Genomic DNA, 19,213 nt, shown 5'->3' with positions numbered 1-19,213 from the left:
TTCTGGTAGGACTAGGCTAGGGTTTTTCTGTCCTTTCCCCATAACTGCAAAGGTAGTTTTGGGGTTTTGGTCAGAACCTCAGAGTATTTAGTCTGGTGTTGGCAGCTGGCTGGCAGTAGGAACAACGTTCCTCTGCTGGACTAAGCTGTCGGCATAGGAAGCTAGACCTCCCTAGATCACACTTGAAGGCTTTATATAATATTGCCCTTCTCCCTGTGGTCTAGTTGACTAGTCCTGTGTCGATGGACCCTAGGCTGAAGAATAGATCATCTTCTGCTGTCTAGGTGACACCGGCACTGAAACTCGGTTCCTCTATTGTTTAAGGGTGGTGGTGAGGGTGCTGCCGGTCCCTTTTATTGTATTAGCCTAACCTAGGCTGGAGAATAGAATTCTCCTATTACGTAGAATGGCTTCAATACTGGAACAGAGTTTCATTAGGTGAGGTAGGAATTGCCGGCAATTGCCGGCGCCTTCCGCACCCCATAAGACCCTTTCCCCGTCCCCACTCTGTCCTTTTATGATGGCCTAGCCATCAAATCTCTTGGCCATCGTTCTAAAATCGAGCCGGTTGCTGGCAGGTTGTGGGACTGGCTTGGGCTTCTGTCTGTAGTGACATAGTTACTCAGTCCTCCCTTATGAATACAATGTTCTGGGAGAGCTGGGCCAGCTGAGCCGGCAGAAGACCCTTTTACTATAGAGTGTTCTTCAGTCCTCTCTTGGAATGCCATCCATAACCGGCTGAGGCAGAGACCGGCAATAGTTGTGGATGGGTGGAAGCTTGAATGATACATACTCCCATTCCATTTGAACTCTCATTCTGGAAGAAGGTAGTAAGCCAGAGCTCTTACACTATACTTCATTCCATTCTTTCTCTCTCTCTATGGGCTAGTACCTCTGGGATCTATCTGCCAGTAACTCTAGTGAGCAATGCTTGCCTGGAAGGCCGACAGTTAGTAATCTACCGACAGACAGTGAGCCGCCGACAGCCAGTGAGCTGCCGACAGCCGGAGAGGGTATCGACCGCTGTATACATATCTAGGTCGTCTGCTGGCATAGTGTGCCGACAGCCAGCAACCTTCCGGCGGCCGGCGGTCTTTTGTCGACCGGCGAACTGCCGGCTGTCCTCAAGAGTCGACAATACGTAGACTGAACTATACCCTGGTGCTAGCCTTGCCGCCATATGCCGGCGGGATCTACAGTATATACAGTTGCCAGTATATTTGCAGTATAGATTTTACTACAAACAGAAAACTACGGTATATACGATACAGTAGACAAATTTTCCAACATACTCTGTGTTGTCATGCGCAGCCTATTGTTGAGACCATATTCTATCTTATTATTTTTTTTTTCTTCTTGTTTTTTGAAATGGTGTGTTGGGCAGGCTTAATAGAAGGGTCATGGATGCCTGGTGGTTTATCAAGAGGTTGTCTTTTCCTTTTTCTGACTTTTACATCTCAAAACCATCCTTACTGTCCTCCCTTCAGTTGAAGTGGCTATCCTGGAGGGTATTTAGCCTTGCATGGTGTATCGGCTCCTCCATGTTGACCAGTTTTTCCGACTTTTTACTATAGTCTATGGGTATCATCAATCACTTTATTTATAATTCTGTACATATGGTTTTTGTTATAATTCTTATTAATCTAGTTTTTAAGTATGATGTCTTTTTTATTTCTATTAATTCTTATGCTGTCTGGAGACATTGAGCGAAATCCGGGACCAGTACGTCCTAGATTTCGTCAATGTCTTCTTCTGTATTGCAATATTCGTGGTCTTCATGCAAATATCCAAGACCTTACAGTTGCGTCCAGACAGTATGATATTCTTTTGTGCTCAGAAACTTTGGTTTCTAATATGAGGCACTCATCTGAGGTCCTTATAACTGGTTCTAAGAAGCCAATAATGCTGAAACGTGATGCCATCCCTAGGGCCAGGAGAATGGCGGTGTATATTAGGACCAAGTACCCTGCTTCTCATAAGTCCTGCTATCAATGTGGATGTCATGAGATTCAGGTAATAAAAGTTTGTGGCAGGCATAACAACTTTTATTTGTGTTCGATCTACCGGAATCCAGACATGGATGATTCTATCTTCGATTGTCGTCTTACCATTATGGCTAAGATACAAGAAGATGATAGAAAGGCTTCTTTTGTCTTTGTTGGTGATTTTAATGCTCACCATAGGTAGTGGTTAAGTTCTATCTCTCCTACCGATCGCCATGGCTTAAGAGCTTTAGACTTTGCCTCTGAATCAGGCTGTGAGCAAATCATAAAGGAAGCTACTCACAGGTCTGGTAATTGCTTGGACCTCGTATACACTGACTCCCCTGGCATTATAACTAGTAAGGTTGGTTCTCCAGTCGGGACATCTGATCATGCCTTGATTTCATTATTAGTGAAGACTGAGCAGCCTGTCCCTGATATATCATATTCTTCTAAAATTTATATGAAATCCCAAGCAGACTGGAATGGGATTTTGCATGATCTTTTGTGCTTGAATGAGAATTTAGTCAACATAATTGATAGGCGTATCCCTTTTCGTGTGCTAAGGTACCGAGTGAAGGACAAACCGTGGTTCAATGATGATTGTAGACGTGCTTATTTGGAGAAGCAGGAGGCCTATCACCTTTGGAAGGGTAACAGATCAGATTTGACCTGGAACAACTATACTCAGCTTCGAGCTTTTGCTCAGAGAGTTTATGCCTCAACTGAAAAGGAGTACAATTTAACCATAAAAGAAACACATTTTGGTACAACTCAGGTAAATAAATGGTGGTCTACCCTTAAATCTGCACTCTTTGGTGTACAGTAGATGCAACAGTTCCTCCTTTACTTAAACCAGATGGCTCAGTCACTCACTGTCCAAAGGAAAAGGCAACCCTTTTGGCGGATGTTTTTGACAGTAAACAGAGTAATGAAAAACTTGAACTTCCTCATTCCTGTTTTCCTGAGGCTAAACTAACTAGTTTAGCTTTTCGATCTCGTGAGATTAAAGCTCTGTTGGTGGACCTTGATGCTTAAGGAGGTGTAGATCCAAATGGTATTTTTCCTTTGTTTTTTATAAAGACAGCAGATTTCTTAGCTCCAAAATTATCTGTTATTTTGTGCAAGTTAGCAAGAAGAGGAGCTTTTAGCACTTGTTGGAGAATTGGTAATGTTACTCCTCTTTGTAAATGTGTTTGTGGTAGCTCAAGTCCCACTGATTACCGCCCAATTTCAATAACTCCTATATCTAAAGTTTTTGAACGTCTTCTGGCAAAACGTCTTAATAGGTTTGCTGAAGGTAATCATCTACTCTAGTTTGCAATTTGGTTTTCGTAAAGGCCTTGGAGCATGTGATACCCTTCTTACAATCTCCAATGCTGTACAGAAATCCCTTGATTGTGGTCAGGAAGTTCGTATGATTGGCCTTGATTTTAGTGCTGCCTTTGACCGTGTTAATCATGAGGCCCTTGTTTTCAAACTGAAATAGTTGGGAGTGGGTGGGTCGTTTCTTAGCATTATTATTGATTTTTTAAGTAATAGATCTCAAAGAGTTGTTGTTGATGGGCACCATAGTGATTATAGGAATGTGATATCCGGTGTTCCACAGGGTAGTGTTCTTGGCCCATTACTTTTCATACTATATACACATGACATGTGGTTTGGCCTAGAAAACAAGCTTGTTGCATATGCAGATGATGCTACTCTTTTTGCATCAATTCCATCCCCTGAATGTAGATCTGGGGTTGGTGAATCCCTTAATAGAGATTTAGCTAGAATTAGTGCATGGTGCAAATTATGGGGTATGAAGTTGAATCCTAACAAAACTCAAAGTATGATTATAAGTAGGTCAAGGACGGTGGCTCCTCAACATCCGGATCTCAGTATTGATAATGTTTCTCTAAATTTGTATGACTCTTTCAAAATTTTAGGTGTGATTCTCGACAGCAAATTTACTTTTGAGAAACATATAAAGTCTGTGTCTTCTTCAATTGCACAAAAATTAGGCTTATTGAGAAAGTCTTTCAAGATTTTCAGTGATCAATCTATTCTGAAGAAGTGTTTTAATTCTTTCATTCTACCTTGTTTTGAGTATTGTTCTCTTGTCTGGTCTTCAGCTGCTGATTCTCATCTTAATTTGTTGGACAGAAACTTACGGTCTATTAAATTTCTTATTCCTGATCTAGATATTAATCTCTGGCACCATCGTTCAATTAGTTCATTATGCATGTTGCATAAGATCTTTCATAACTCTGACCATCCTTTACATTCAGATCTCCCTGGACAATTCTATCCTGTTCGTAATACTAGGCAGGCAGTTAATTCTAATAGCCAGGCCTTCTCCATCATGAGGCTCAATACTACGCAGTACTTTAGAAGTTTTATTCCAGCTGTTACGAAGTTGTGGAATGATCTTCCTAATCGGGTAGTTGAATCAGTAGAACTTCAAAAGTTCAAAGTTGGAGCAAATGCTTTTTTGTTGAACAGGCGGACATGAGTCTTTTTATAGTTTATTTATGACATATCTGTTTTTGATGTTGTTAATAGTTTATATATGACATGTCTGTTTTGACGTTACTTTTTTTAGAATGATTTATTGTTAATTTGTTCTCTTCATTTATTTATTTTCTTTCCTCACTGGGCTATTTTTCCCTGTTGGAGCCCCTGGGCTTATAGCATCTTTCTTTTCCAACTAGGGTTGTAGCTTGGATAGTAATAATAATAATAATATATAGAAAGTAAGTTCTTTCTATTCACTAATAAGTGATTACTGATAACAATCCTCAATCTTAATCCATCTGGAAGCTAGTATTAAGTTATACTTACGCATCCTAACAGGATAGAAGTCTTCCGTTGGACCCTTCTAATATAGAATGTTCCATGGTTTTAATTTTGAGGAAGGTCACAACAATTGGCTGGGCTGAAAGCACATTTATGTGTCTTTCCTATTTCTTTTCTAGCTTATCTATCCTAAGCTATATACTAATAGAATATTATTAAATATAATATTTGTATACTTTGTCCAGTGAGATAAATCTCCGTATACTCATTTTACTTTCCTCTCTTTACAGGAGGACCAATCTAAGTGTGGGAGTATGTTCTGCAATGTGCGCAGCAAGAACTTCTGCGGCCACGAGATGTGCAGGACGCACTCACGCTGTGCCGTTACCAAGGGAGCTCTGAAGTATTGGGACCCCAGGTATGTAATGTCTGTAAAACCTTGGTTACAGAGGCTTTCGATGACCCTCAGTCAGCGGAATCTAGGGATGCAGCAAGGGAGAAGCTGCATAGATGGATCCGTGGTTTTCAAAAGAACACCACGGGGCCTCACCTTCCTTATGAGAAGATGTGGGCCTGTCTTTTCCCTAGGGCAGCTAAGGATGCTGTCATTCCACAACCTCACCCAGAGATCCCTTGCATTCAGATATCTGTTGAGTCGGATGTCTCGGATACTATGAAGGACATCCAGCTTGACGACAGGCTGTCAGAAGTGTCAGAGGACACTGAAAAGGACCTTCTTGCAGGAGGTCAGGAAGAGGAGTCAATTGTGGCTCCTGATACCGAGGAGGAAGAAGTCGAGACAGTGTCAGTTTCGTCGGTTCCTGCCCTAGAACCAGTTCCCTCGACATCATCTGCTCTTCCAGCTGATGACAAAGGGAAGACTTTGTCTTCCATTATGACGATGATGCAGCAGATACAAAAGCAGAATGCTGAAATGGAGGCTGCACTCAGGTTGGAGATACGCCAACTTGCAGCGTCCCGTGGGTCTCACAAGAGACCCAATGTTAAGGAACTTCCTTCATGTTCGAATGTGAACCCGTGGAGGCATGCAGAGTACATGCCTATGACAACCGGGAAGATTTACATCTCCAAGAAGCGGGGTTCAGTCCCCATTGAAGATGTGGAATTCTGGCCCAGCTTGGAGTCTTATCCGGACTGCTTCGTCCGTCTGAAGGCGGAGCCAGCTTCAAAGAAGGAGACAGAGCCAAAAGAGGTCATAGTTTTTCACCACTCTAAAGCACAGGCTTTATTGTCTAGCACCTTGAAGGAGAGGGGCTTTACTAACTCTAAGGTGCCGGCTCTGTGCAAGAAGCACCCCTCCTTTGTAGCCTCATCTACCTGGGCCTTCCCTTTCATGGAAAAAGGGTACAAGGCAGCTTTGAAAGCTATTGAAGCAGGGAAACCTTGTCCTACACTCGACGAGTGTAAACCTTTGTTCCTAGCTTTGCCCCTAGACCAGAAGGACTGGAAGTATGTACATCTTACCTTCTCAGTCGGGAAGTTGGAGGCAGATATTGCCAGACGCCAGTTAGGTTAGGACCTCCCAAAGTTGTCAGAGTTTCTCTTGCGCAGGGAGCAAGAGACTAAAGAAAGACTTGCCGCTTTTATGTCACTCCAGACTACCTTGGAGACAATGGCAAGTGATCCCCAGAATCCAGATATGTTTATGGTTGTGGCCGAAACACATCTGGCCACTGTGACGAAGGACATCTATGGCTTCATTAAGGCTAGGAGAGCCTGTAGGGAGTTTGTGTTCGCCTCGGCTGCGATGAGACATGAACCTAGGAAGCTGATTTCGTCCAGCATTTGGGGAAAGGACCTTTTCCCGAGTGAAGTGGTCAAGGATGTAGTCGATAAAGCCGCCACGGAGAATAGAAATCTTCTCCAAAAGTGTGGCTTGACACTCAAGAGGAAGTCTTCCCCGGATGAGGGTCCCCAACCCAAGCGGAAGACAAAGAGGCCGAGGTTGCCCTCTCGCCCGGCCAAACAACAAAGGCAACAACAACTTCCCGCGACCGTGGTGCCCCAGGTGGTGGCACAACCTCCGACTACCTATCAGTTGGTACCCCAGCAACTGGCGACACAGTCTCCAGCCTTTACTCAGCTTTCGAGAGGCAGTCGACTACCTTTTGTCCGAAAGCTAGAGGACCATTTAGAGGTTCCTCTAAACGCCCCTCAAGAGGAAGAGGAAATAGAGGAGGACGCGGTCAAGGAAGCAAGTCCTCCGGTCAGCAGCAGAAATGAGATGCTTCTGGTAGGGGGAAGGCTATACTCATTTCGGGATCGTTGGACCTTCGATCCCTGGGCCCCAAGCCTGATCAAGAATGGACTGGGTTGGAGCTGAAACACAGCTCCACCACCATTTCCTCAATTCTTCCAACACTCTACCCCCGTTCTGGAAGAATACATTCAGGAACTCTTGAGTAAAAGAGTAATAAAGAGGGCAAAGTCCATCAAATTCCAAGGAACGCTGTTTTGTGTTCCCAAGAAGGACTCAAACAAACTCAGAGTCATTCTGGACTTGTCGCCACTCAACAAGTTCATAGTAAACAACAGGTTCAGGATGTTGACCCTTCAACACATAAGGACCCTGTTTCCCAAAAAAGCATACACAGTCTCCATAGACATGGCAGACGCCTATTGGCATATCCCAATCAGTCGCCAACTTTCCTCCTACCTAGGATTCAAGCTACAGAAGAAACAATACGTCTTCAGAGCCATGTCCTTCAGGCTAAACATAACCCCAAGGATCTCCATGAAGCTTGCAAATGCAGTCGTTCATCAATTACGCCTAAAGGGAGTTCAAGTAGTGGCCTACCTGTACGATTGGCTGGTGTGGGCAGCATCCTAGACAGAATGCATGCAAGCCTCCAAGATAGTGATCCAGTTCCTGGAACATCTGGGATTCAAGATCAACATCAAAAAGTCTCGATTATCTCCAGCTCAGAAGTTTCAATGGCTTGGAATACACTGGAACTTACAGTCACACCGTCTCTCCATTCTGTCAAAGAAGAGGAGAGAGATAGCGGGATCTGTCAGGAAACTTCTAAAATCCGGTCGGATATCAAGACGCCAACAGGAGAGAGTGCTGGGCTCTCTTCAGTTCGCTTCAGTGACAGATCCGGTGCTAAGAGCACAATTAAAGGATGCAACAGGAGTCTGGAGAAGATACGCATCAAATGCTCGAAGACATCTAAAAAGACCATTACCGACTCGACTATGATCACTGCTCAAGCCGTGGTCGGAGGCCAAGCACCTAAAGAAATCGGTACTCTTAAAACCACCTCCACCTTCAGTCATCATCCACACAGACGCTTCAAAGGATGGATGGGGAGGTCGTTCTCACCTACGGAAAGTCCAAGGGACTTGGTCCAATCTATTCAAGACCTTCCACATCAACATTCTCGAAGCCATGGCAGTTTTTCTCTCACTGAAAAAGCTGGCTCCTCGCTGCTCGACCCACATAAGACTGGTCCTAGACAGCGAGGTGATAATGAGATGTCTGAATCGTCAAGGTTTGAGATCGCCCCAAATCAACCAAGTGATGTTGGCTATCTTCCGTTTGGCAGAAAAGAAGAGATGGCACTTATCAACAGTTCACCTCCAAGGGTTCCGCAATGTGACGGTGGACGCTCTATCCAGGTTAACACCGATAGGGTCAGAATGGTCCCTAGACGCAGGATCATTCTCCTTCATCTTACGTCAAGTCCCAGAACTGCAGATCGACCTCTTCGCAACGAGCGACAACAAGAAACTAACTCGATATGTAGCCCCATACGAGGACCCTCTAGCGGAAGCAGTGGATGCGATGTCCCTCGATTGGAACAGATGGTCCAGGATTTACCTGTTCCCTCCTTCCAACCTTCTGTTGAAAGTCCTCAACAAGCTGAGATCCTTTCAGGGAACAGCAGCTATAGTAGCTCACAAGTGGCCGAACAGCATCTGGTTCCCTCTAGTATTGGAGCTGCGGCTGAAGCTGGTCCCGTTGCCGGACCCAGTTCTGACTCAACAAGTGCAGAAGTCGACTGTCTTCGCTTCATCACAGAAAACCCGAAACCTTCATCTCATGATTTTCTCTCCTTAGCAGTTAAGAAAAGATTCAAGATTTTGAGAGACAGTATAAACTTTTTAGAAGAATATAAGTCCAAATCTACCTGAAGACAATATGAGTCATCTTGGAAGAAATGGGTTGAATTTGTCAAGGCAAAGAAACCAAAAGAAATCTCAACAGATTTCTGTTTATCCTTCTTTATTCATCTTCATGAAAAAGGTTTAGCAGCCAACACGATATCTACGAGTAAATCTGCCTTGACTAGACCTCTATTGTATGCCTTCCAGGTAGACTTTTCTAATGAAATCTTTAACAAGATCCCTAAGGCTTGTGCTAGGCTTAGGCCTTCGGCGCCTGCGAGGCCCATTTCGTGGTCCTTGGATAAGGTTCTTCATTTGGCTTCAACATTGAACAATGAAGACTGCTCGTTGAAAGATTTGACCCAAAAAGTTATATTCCTATTTGCACTAGCCTCAGAGGCGAGAGTTAGCGAAATAGTGGCCCTTTCAAGAGATGAGGGCCATATTCAGTTCACAGAAAGGGGAGAACTGAATCTTTTTCCTGATCCAACGTTTCTCGCTAAAAACGAGTTACCCAACAAAAGGTGGGGTCCCTGGAGAATCTGCCCTCTGAAGGAAGATGTCTCTCTATGTCCAGTGGAGTGCCTAAAGGTCTATCTTCATAGAACTTCAGACTTTGGGGGAGGACAGCTCTTTAAAGGAGAAACTTCAGGTTCAAATTTGTCTCTGAGACAATTGAGGACGAAGATCACCTACTTCATTCACAGAGCAGATCCGGACAGTACACCCGCAGGTCACGATTCGAGAAAGATTGCTTCATCTCTGAATTTTTTTCCAAAATGTGGATTTCGAAAGTCTTCGCTCGTATACTGGATGGAAGTCATCCAGGGTGTTTTTCAAACACTATGCGAAGCAAGTGCAAGAGATCTAAAGGTTTGTGGTGGCGGCAGGTAGTGTACTAAAACCTGCCGCTTAATACTGCGAGGAACAGTGAATTAATTGGGAATTATGTGAAGGGTGTAAATGTCCTCTTACGGTGCAACATGTTAGAGTAAATATCGCCATGGTGACATTGTGAACTGTTCCAAATAAAAAAGGTGAAAGAAGCATAAAAGAATAACACATGTGCCATGCGTACTTTACACAAGTGTATACAGACAGTAATGACAGAAATTGAATAGAAAATTTTACTGAATTTTCCCTTTTTAAGTGGCAATTAAAGTTTTTATTTTCAGGTGAAACAAGTATTTCTGATATTGCTTCTATATTTGTGCTTAAATCATTTCACAAACATTTTATATTGTACTATAAAATGCATATTGATTTACATATTTTATTGATTGTCAATCAAATTTTAATTGAATTTTGTGTCTTAATTCGCCCTAAATTCATATAAATAAATTTTGTGTTGAGCATTTAATTGATCACCGTTTTTATTTTGCATATTATTAAGAGAACAATTGTTAATATTTGTTCCAACACTTAAACAAACCTTCTTATGTGTGTATATATCTGGTTTTACACAGATAGTTACTGAACAGTCTTTGCATGCTTAGTATGCTTTGAATGTGATGCTGACTTATACAATCAATTGTTCCTATATGGATACAAACCTGTCTGTCTCGGCATACAGCTATTTCTGTATATCTAGGGAGGTGTCGGTAGTTCATGCATACATATGTTCGTTTCAAATACAAACTCTGATTGAGAAGGTATACGTTGAGACCTGTATACCTGTTTGTTGCTAGGTTGTTCATATGAAATATGCAATTCTCGAGACTTTTTCCAGAGTCTGGCATGACTCTTCCCTGTAGGGGGCAGGAAGCACTAACATGGTTTATGATTAGATGAGATGCTGTATAACGGTAACAGCATATGTCTCTAGGTTTAAGTAACCAAGGAAATTCCATCTTGGGGATAAGGAACAAATAGAAAATCCACAGATACATTAATGCTCTGGTAAACTTCCATCAGGACGACTTGGCCTGAGCCCAAAAAACGGATTTTGAGCGAAGCGAAAAATATATTTTTGGGTGAGATAGCCATGTCGTCCTGATGGACCCGCCCTCCTTTTCATAAAAAGGGCTAGAATAATCCCTCCTGAAAGTACTGTATCTGTAGCACCTCACTTATCGCTACAAGGAATAAAGATGGCGGCGATGATGACGTCATCTATAGACTCAAAACAGTAAGGAGTGGTGCCTGTATAACAGCTCCCCTTTCGTTTTCTTGCCACTTTCCCCCTCGAAGCGTTAACGCTATTCGGGGTGAAGATAGCTATGTTGCGTGCCAAGAATACGTCCTATGATATGCGATATCCCTAGAAGAAAAAGTTAGGGATATTCGCGCCAGGAGTTAGACTTCTGGATACCTTGAGGTAAAATTCTCTGAGAATATCACTGTAGTCAAATATACCCTTGGAAGCTACTTTAAAGGAACTTCCATCAGGACGACATGGCTATCTCACCCAAAAATAGATCCATTTAATTGCTTAGGATAGTAAGCTAGAAAGGAAAAAGTTAAGACACATATCTGTGTTTCCTCTCCCAGGCAATTGCTGAGACCTCCGTCAATGTTAATATTTAATTCCCCTATAAGGGAAAATACAGGGTAAACTCCCGTACGTAGAGCCGGAGTCAGTGAATATTTACACTAACTCCTCCACCTGTAGAATATTAATACTGAACGGTGATTCATAAGTGTCTCGATAATCAAAGGATTCATCAGGGTGTTGAAGGAGTACTTCAACCTCAACTTATAATACGGTCCCAACAATAGACTGTGAAAGGATACAGAGTATGTTAGAAATACTTGTACTACTGTATTGTTGTCTACTGTAGTTTTACCAACTACTATATTGTTATATACTGTAGTTATACTGGCTCCTGTATTGTTGTCTACTGTAGTTTTTACCGGTATACTTCCTGGGGTAAGGCTAGTGCCTGGTGGCACTAACACACACAAGAGAGAGAGAGAGAGAGAGAGAGAGAGAGAGAGAGAGAGAGAGAGAGAGAGAGAGAGAGAGAGAGAGAGAGAGAGAGAGAAAAAAAAGTGTAGGAGGGCTACTACCACCTACTGTCTCCTTGCCAGAATGAGAGTTCTAATGGAGGGGGAGGAATGCATCTTATTCTAGCTTCCATCAGCCCACAACTTTTGCTGCCAGCTGTACCGCCGGTTGCAAGGGTTCTGTTGGATGACATCCACGGCAGTCCAAGAGAGGACTGAAGAATTCTCCACAGTACAATGGGTTTCCTACCGGCAGCCATCAGGGCCAGCTCAGTCTTTCCCCCCGGGGCATTCGCTTCTGGTGAAGGAAGGACATAAGGAGGAGTTGGCCGAAGCGGCAACCTAACCACCGCTGGTAGGGTCCCGGCCGGCAACTTATTCAACCCAGCAAGCCGGGATGATTGCAGAATACTGGCCAAAAGAATGTTGTGACGGCTAGGCCGACACTAAAGGACAGAGAGGGGGAGGTAAAAGATTCCTATAGTTTGCAGGGAAGAAAGGCGGCGGCAGGTATACCGTCTACTTTCGGCTGTAAACTAAGGAAGCATGGCTTCCTGTGCCGATGCCGTCGTGGTCGGCAGAGGAACAAGGATTCCCCTGTCGGCTATAAGACGTGTCTTATAGTTTACAAGGGAGAAAGGTGGCGGCAGGTATGCCGCCTACTTTCGGTTGTAAACTAAGGAAACATAGCTTCCCATGCCGACAACGTCGTAGGCGGCAGAGGAATCAAAATTCCCCTCTCGGCGACATTGTCGGCTGCAAAACAGTACACCCTGAGTTACCGTCATACTTCAAAGCCGGGATACTCGGCGGTAAAGAAGATAGACAGTAAAAAACTATCTAAGTCGAGCCGGAGTTTACTGCTTGGTGGCGATGACGAAAGGTAGGGTTGCCGCTTGAGATGGCAGCGCTCAGGGTGGAGAAAGGGTTTATCCTCTTGTCTCTAAAAGAGAAACGTATCGAATTATACTCATAAATTCTAGGGGATATATATCCCCAACCGAATTAATAGGAAACGATACAAAAGATTAAACAATGGGATTTACATTACTAATGTATACAGAACGGGTTAGGCTAGCCTAATTCGGGTGGGGACTGTGGCTACGATTAATACCACCGGGGTCCTCGTCGTATACGAAAGTAACTTTACATAACGGAAGAGGAAATATTATATGTATGCAAATCTTCACTAGTATAATTTGCCTAACTAGCTAAAAGTTTCTTTATAGCTAAATACCGGGAGCGTCACACTACTGACTAAATAAAATGCATTTATGGCATGTGACAGCGGTCTCAAAATGGCTGCCTCCGGTGTCGACTGCGCTCCACTAAACACACTTGAATTATACGAATTTAACTGTGAGAATGGAGCCTTAAAATTATACACAGGAAAGATCAAATACTCAACTTTCCAGAGGATGAAGATGCTGAATATTGCATGATAACATTCCAAGAAACAATAACAACACCGAGAGAAACGTGGGAGGGCACTTAGCTCAAATGCTACAGTTCAAAGGAATGATGGGCCGTAGTAGTACGGAGAGGAGGTCCACCAGGTACCTTGATAACGGCTCCCCTTTCGTTCGCCTTTCTTCCCCCTCAAAGAGTTAAATCTATTCGGGGTGAAGATTGCTTTGTGTCGTATCAAATAATACGTCCCCTGATATTATGCGATATCCTTAAAGATATATTAAGGATACTCGTGCCAAGAGTTAGAATTCTGGAGACCTATGGTTAATTCTCTGAGAGTATCACTATAGCAAATATCCCTTAGAAAGCTACCTAAAGGAACCTTCCATCAGGACGACATGACCGAGCCCAAAAACACCATTATCCACCTTTACAGAGATCACTACGACAAGGCAGACTGGGATAGATTTTGGGAGCTAAGCGGAATTGAAGGGAATGCAGAATAGTTTGAAAGTGATGATGATGCCATACACTTACTGAATGGAACTCTGCATACGGCAATAGTTAATTCAATTCCCAAAACCACAGGGTTATTCAAACGGCAACCAATCCCCTTGTGGTCTTCCGAACTAACTTCCTTTAAATCTTTGACATGATTGCATAGACGCCATACAGAGAATTTGATGACATACAAAAAATGTAGTGCCCAGTTCCGTCATACCGTGAAAAAGGCTAGGTGCCAGTCTTTGATATTTTTTGTTTCTTCAGTCAACAGTAGAACACCACCATTTTCTGTATGGAGGAACGTAAAAAAAGACAGCAGGCATATTCATCCCCATCCCACCACCATTGTTGAATGTACATAGTCAGTATGTGACTGGAACAACTAAGGTTTGCAATGCTTTGGCCGATCATTTCTACAATGGATCATGCCAGTGTGAAGTAGTAAAGTACCTGTTTACCAGTATAGAAGCTTTGAAGAACAGAAAAAGCTAATTTTTGCAACAGATTATCATTATTTTTATTATTATTACTTGCTAAGCTACAACCCTAGTAGGAAAAGCAGAAAGCTATAAGCCCAACGACTCCAACAGCAAAAGTAGCTCAGTGAGGAAACGAAACAAGGAAATAGATAAACTACGAGAGACGTAGTGAACAAAATCAGATACAGTGGTACCTCTACATACAAATTTAATTCGTTCCACAACCTACTTCGGATGTAGAAAATGTTCGGATGTAGAAACGAATTTTCCCATAAGAATACATGGTAATTTATTTAATTCGTTCCTCAGCCTAAAAACCCATAATAAATCCTTAATAAATGGCTACACATAATTACACATAATAACATAACTGCATAATATGAAAGAAGCATGTAAAAAAGATAATTATAAAGTAATAATGAATAAAAAAGGGATTTTGACGAAGGAAAAATCTATATTGTCATAGCGAGAAATATACTATCCCGTTGCTACTTGGAAAGTATAGAATAAAAGAAAGATACGTGAGTGTCCCATAATAGGTTAGTAACCTAAAAGGATCCGGGTGTTCCGGGTTCTTAAAGTAGACCGATATGAAACCGGGACAAAAGGCTATGAACAACTCTAGGACCGGTTTAGTAACCGGGGAATAACTTATAAATAAACTGACATTGTTAAAACAATCCCGTAATAAGTTAAGGTTATCAATGAAATAATATTGTCATAGCTTGAAATACACTATCCCGTCGCTACTTGGGAAGTATAGAATAAAATACAGATACGTGAGTATCCCATAATAGGTTAATAACCTAAAAAGATCCGGGTGTTCCGGATTCTTAAAATAGACCGATATGAAATCGGGACAAAAGGCTATGAACAAAATTTCGAACCGGTATAGTAACCGGGGAAATGTTGAAACAATTCCGTAATAAGATAAGATTATCAATGAAATAATATTGTCATAGCGAGGAATATACCATCCCGTCATTACCAGGGAGGTATAAAATAAAAAGGGAACAGGGTTGGTAAAGTAAACTTAAAGTAACTTAAAGTAAACTTAAAAGTAACTTAAAGTAAACTTAAAGTAACCTAAGATACATCCTTAAAATACATAAATAGAAAACTCCAGTTATGATCTAAAACTAATGTCTGTAATTGAATAGGGCTCCCGGAGGGAGGATATTAATCAAAACTGTCAGTGTCAACAGATCTTGTATTTAAGAGCTCGGAGGCTCCGATGTCTGATGACGGGAGGGTACCACGGGAGAGCGCGGGGGAGCCAATGGAACCCCCACTACCCAACCAGAGGTACCGGGACGAAGGTAATGATTCATGTAGAATATAATATAATGATATTAATAAGTCCTATGCGGACGATAATAGCAGGAGGTACCGTAGGTGGGGACACTCCTAATTTAAGTGCTCATTCTTACAACCATAGCTAAAAGCAAAAGTTACACCAAGGTGCAGTCATACCGACTAATCACGTGTGATAGTCCCCGGTGGTCCCGGCCCTCCCCCTCCCCCGACCGATGGCCAATCGGGGCGACGGGAGGGGAGGAGACGAAACAGCCCGGTATGAATGAATGAGACTAAGTCACACCCCGTGGGTACACTCAGTCCTCAATATGTCGGAACGTTGAGGGAAGACTGAGGAACAAGCATACTTGACCCGTATGTCATAACCAACAACCATCGAGTGAGAGGAAGGGTGTACACTGGAGGAGGGGGGATGGAATAGCCTCCCCAACCTGTGGGGGGGGGGTATGGTACCGGGGAATCACCAGTGCGTAGTGGTAGACAGGGCTACCAACTGGAGATCCCCTCAACATGACATGAAAATCCCAAAAATATGATCATAACGGAGTAAAGCAATAAATATAATATCAATGCACAAATACATAAAAATAATTAATGAATTAAAAGCGAAATCACGTAAGTAAGGTTAGGCATGCAGAAATAATATGGCGAGAGAGGGACTCGGGCGAGTGGTAACGGAGGAAGCATGACGCCATCAGCAGATGGAGAGCAGGGGTACCAACCTAGTTACTGAAGCGGTAGATCGAACAGTAAAAACAACAAAATACGCGAGTCCCACTCGAACCATATGTAAAACTAGGTGGAGCGTACGAAATAAAACTAAAATGATTAATAATAATAAGTGAGATGGTCGTCTTCCTAGAACTAGCGAAACAATCTCAAAGGAGACGCAATCCACCAATATGCACGAATGCAGGCATACCAACATAACCTACTCCTTGATGAAACGCTAACACTGATATCATAGGATAACATAAAATTAATGCTAGATGAAAGCATAAAGACGGTGTACTATATAAATGTAAGGAAAAAACTCCTAAAAGTTCGAACAAATATTAATGACTGACGAACTAACGAGAAAAAAGGGCAGAGCCGAACCATGAATGGTAAGAACGGGAACGCCGTTCATATATAAACACTTCTCCATTAATAAAAACAGAGGTTACACTGCCCAATCTCGCTAACATACATGGATAAAGTACTTAACTTCGATGGGGTATTATGGGAATCGGCCATCGATTATAAAATAATGATAAATCCAAGGATAAACACGAGAAAATAAACATGTTGGACTTAATAACAACAAGTGCTATAAAGGAGTGACGTCACTGGCGTGGGTTGGGTTAGTGGTAGTAGTGTTGAACGGCACCTCGCTGTGGCGGGGATTTTGAAGAGGAGATATCTAAATAGTGCGAGACCTCTGGTTGTGAATTATCACGCCCCAGTATTTTATACCGACACCTTATATAGGTGAGCGAGCTGGGTTCAACCTGGCATTCCTATGCTTTTTTTCTCTGGTAATATATAGCAGTTATATTCCTTAGAAATAAGTGCTCTAGGAGTATTTCACTGCGCGACACAGGTCGGAGCCCAGAAAATGTGTTTTATTGCCACTTTACCTTAGAGACAGGCCAACGCAGGTGTAGGATTTGCTACGCCAAGAGACGGACGATCGGCGAGAAGGTAGACATGGTGTTAACATGTTCTTTAAATAAATACTCTCTCTCTCTCTCTTGTTCTTCTTCACTGTTAGTGTTAGAGACGTCTATTATTTTTTTTCTGAGAGAGAGAGAGAGAGAGAGAGAGAGAGAGAGAGAGAGAGAGAGAGAGAGAGAGAGAGAGAGAGAGAGACCACAACTTACACGACGGAAACTTTAATCTAACTTAGCTTATTTATTTTCTTTTATTTTTATTTCATATTTTTTACATTTTTTCTCTTTTGATTTTTTATTTTCATCACTTTCAGTGACGATTTACGGTATGTTATCGCAGTTACCATCTCTACCTCCACCCCGACCGTCTCTCTTATTGCGTAGCAATTATTGCGAGAGAGAGAGAGAGAGAGAGAGAGAGAGAGAGAGAGAGAGAGAGATTTTATTTAAAGAACTTGTTAATGCTATGTTTAGAGAGAAACAGAAAAAGAGAGAAGTCTTATTTAAAAGAGCTTGTTAATGCTATCTTGGTTTTCTTTGCTTCACTTTTTTCTTTCTTTCTGTTCATCACGCTGGCCCTTCGTTGCCAACAATCTCTTTGTCCTTTATCCCTATCAACAAAAGGCGTTCTATCTCTTCCAGGGTATTGCTACGATGTCTTGTAATAATGGTGATCCCCTTCGATGGTTATTTGCTTTAATGGCTGCCTTCAGCTTGATGATCCTCGAGATCATAGGCCTATTCCGGCCATATTGTTTAGCCATACAGTATCACTCACATGCACACTGCTCTCATGTTTTTCTATAATTTCTGGCTTCAATTCTAATGAAATAATTGCCTTCTTCCTGTACTGAAACTTAGCTTCTTAGGCACCATGATTATAGGTAAAATCAAAAAGGAAATGTGAGAAAAGGAAGAAAATAAGCACTGTTAATAACAGACCAAACAGAGGACAACCACACGATAAACACAAGAATAGAGAACTGAGCACTCGACGCTCAATGGCGTAATGTTTACTTCGTGTGTCGAAATAAAATTCGGGTGTAGAGTAAATAATTTGCTCGAATTTTACTTCGGATGTTGGAAAATTCGGATGTAGATACGTTCGGATGTAGAGGTTCCACTGTATTGTAAGAACTGTAACATGAAAATAAATCTTCCATATATAAACTATAAAAACTTAAAAATTAAAAAACAAGAGGAAGAGAAATAAGATAGAATAGTGTGCTTGAGTGTAATGCATGCAAAAGAATTCCACCCCAAGACAGTAGAAGACCATGTTAAAGAGGCTATGGCACTACAGTACCTAAAACTAGAGAACAACAGTTTGATTTTGGAGTGTCCACCTAGAAGAGCTGCTTACCATAGTTAAAAAGTCTTCTACCCTTTCCAAGAGGAAAGTAGCTAGTGAACTACTACAGTGCAGTAGTTAACCTCTTAAGTAAAGAAGAATTGTCTGGTAATCTCAGTGTTTTCAGATGTATGAAGACAGGAGAATGTAGAAAGAATAGGCCAGACTTCGGTGTATGTGTAGGTAAAAGAAAAATGAGCCATAACCAGAGAGAGGGATCCAATGTAGTACAGTCTGGGTAGTCAAAGGATCCAATAACTCTCTCGTGGTAGTATCTCAAACAGGTGGCTGGTTCCCTGGCCAACCTACTCCAATACTCCTTTTACTGAAAGCAAATTTAATTCCGCACTTGGTACTAGCAGTGATTCAGCTCTTGGGCCCGATGAAATTCCATATGCAATGATTAAACATGTACCTCCTAATACAAAGTTATTTATTTTAAGCATTATTAACAGAATATGGCATGACCATAGCTATGCAAGTATTTGGGAAGTAGCCTGTTTGAAACCTGGCAAGGATAAGTTTTTAGCAGCTAGCTATCGACCAATTGTATTGACATCCTGTTTATGTATGATAATGGAGAAGATGGTCAATGCAAGACTGATGTGGTACCATGAGAAGAAAGATATTTTATCACCTATGCAGTGTAGGTTTTGAGGG

The sequence above is a fragment of the Palaemon carinicauda genome, chromosome 6, assembly GCF_036898095.1.
Source record: "Palaemon carinicauda isolate YSFRI2023 chromosome 6, ASM3689809v2, whole genome shotgun sequence".
NCBI lineage: Eukaryota > Metazoa > Arthropoda > Malacostraca > Decapoda > Palaemonidae > Palaemon > Palaemon carinicauda.
This window is presented reverse-complemented; position numbering follows the sequence as displayed.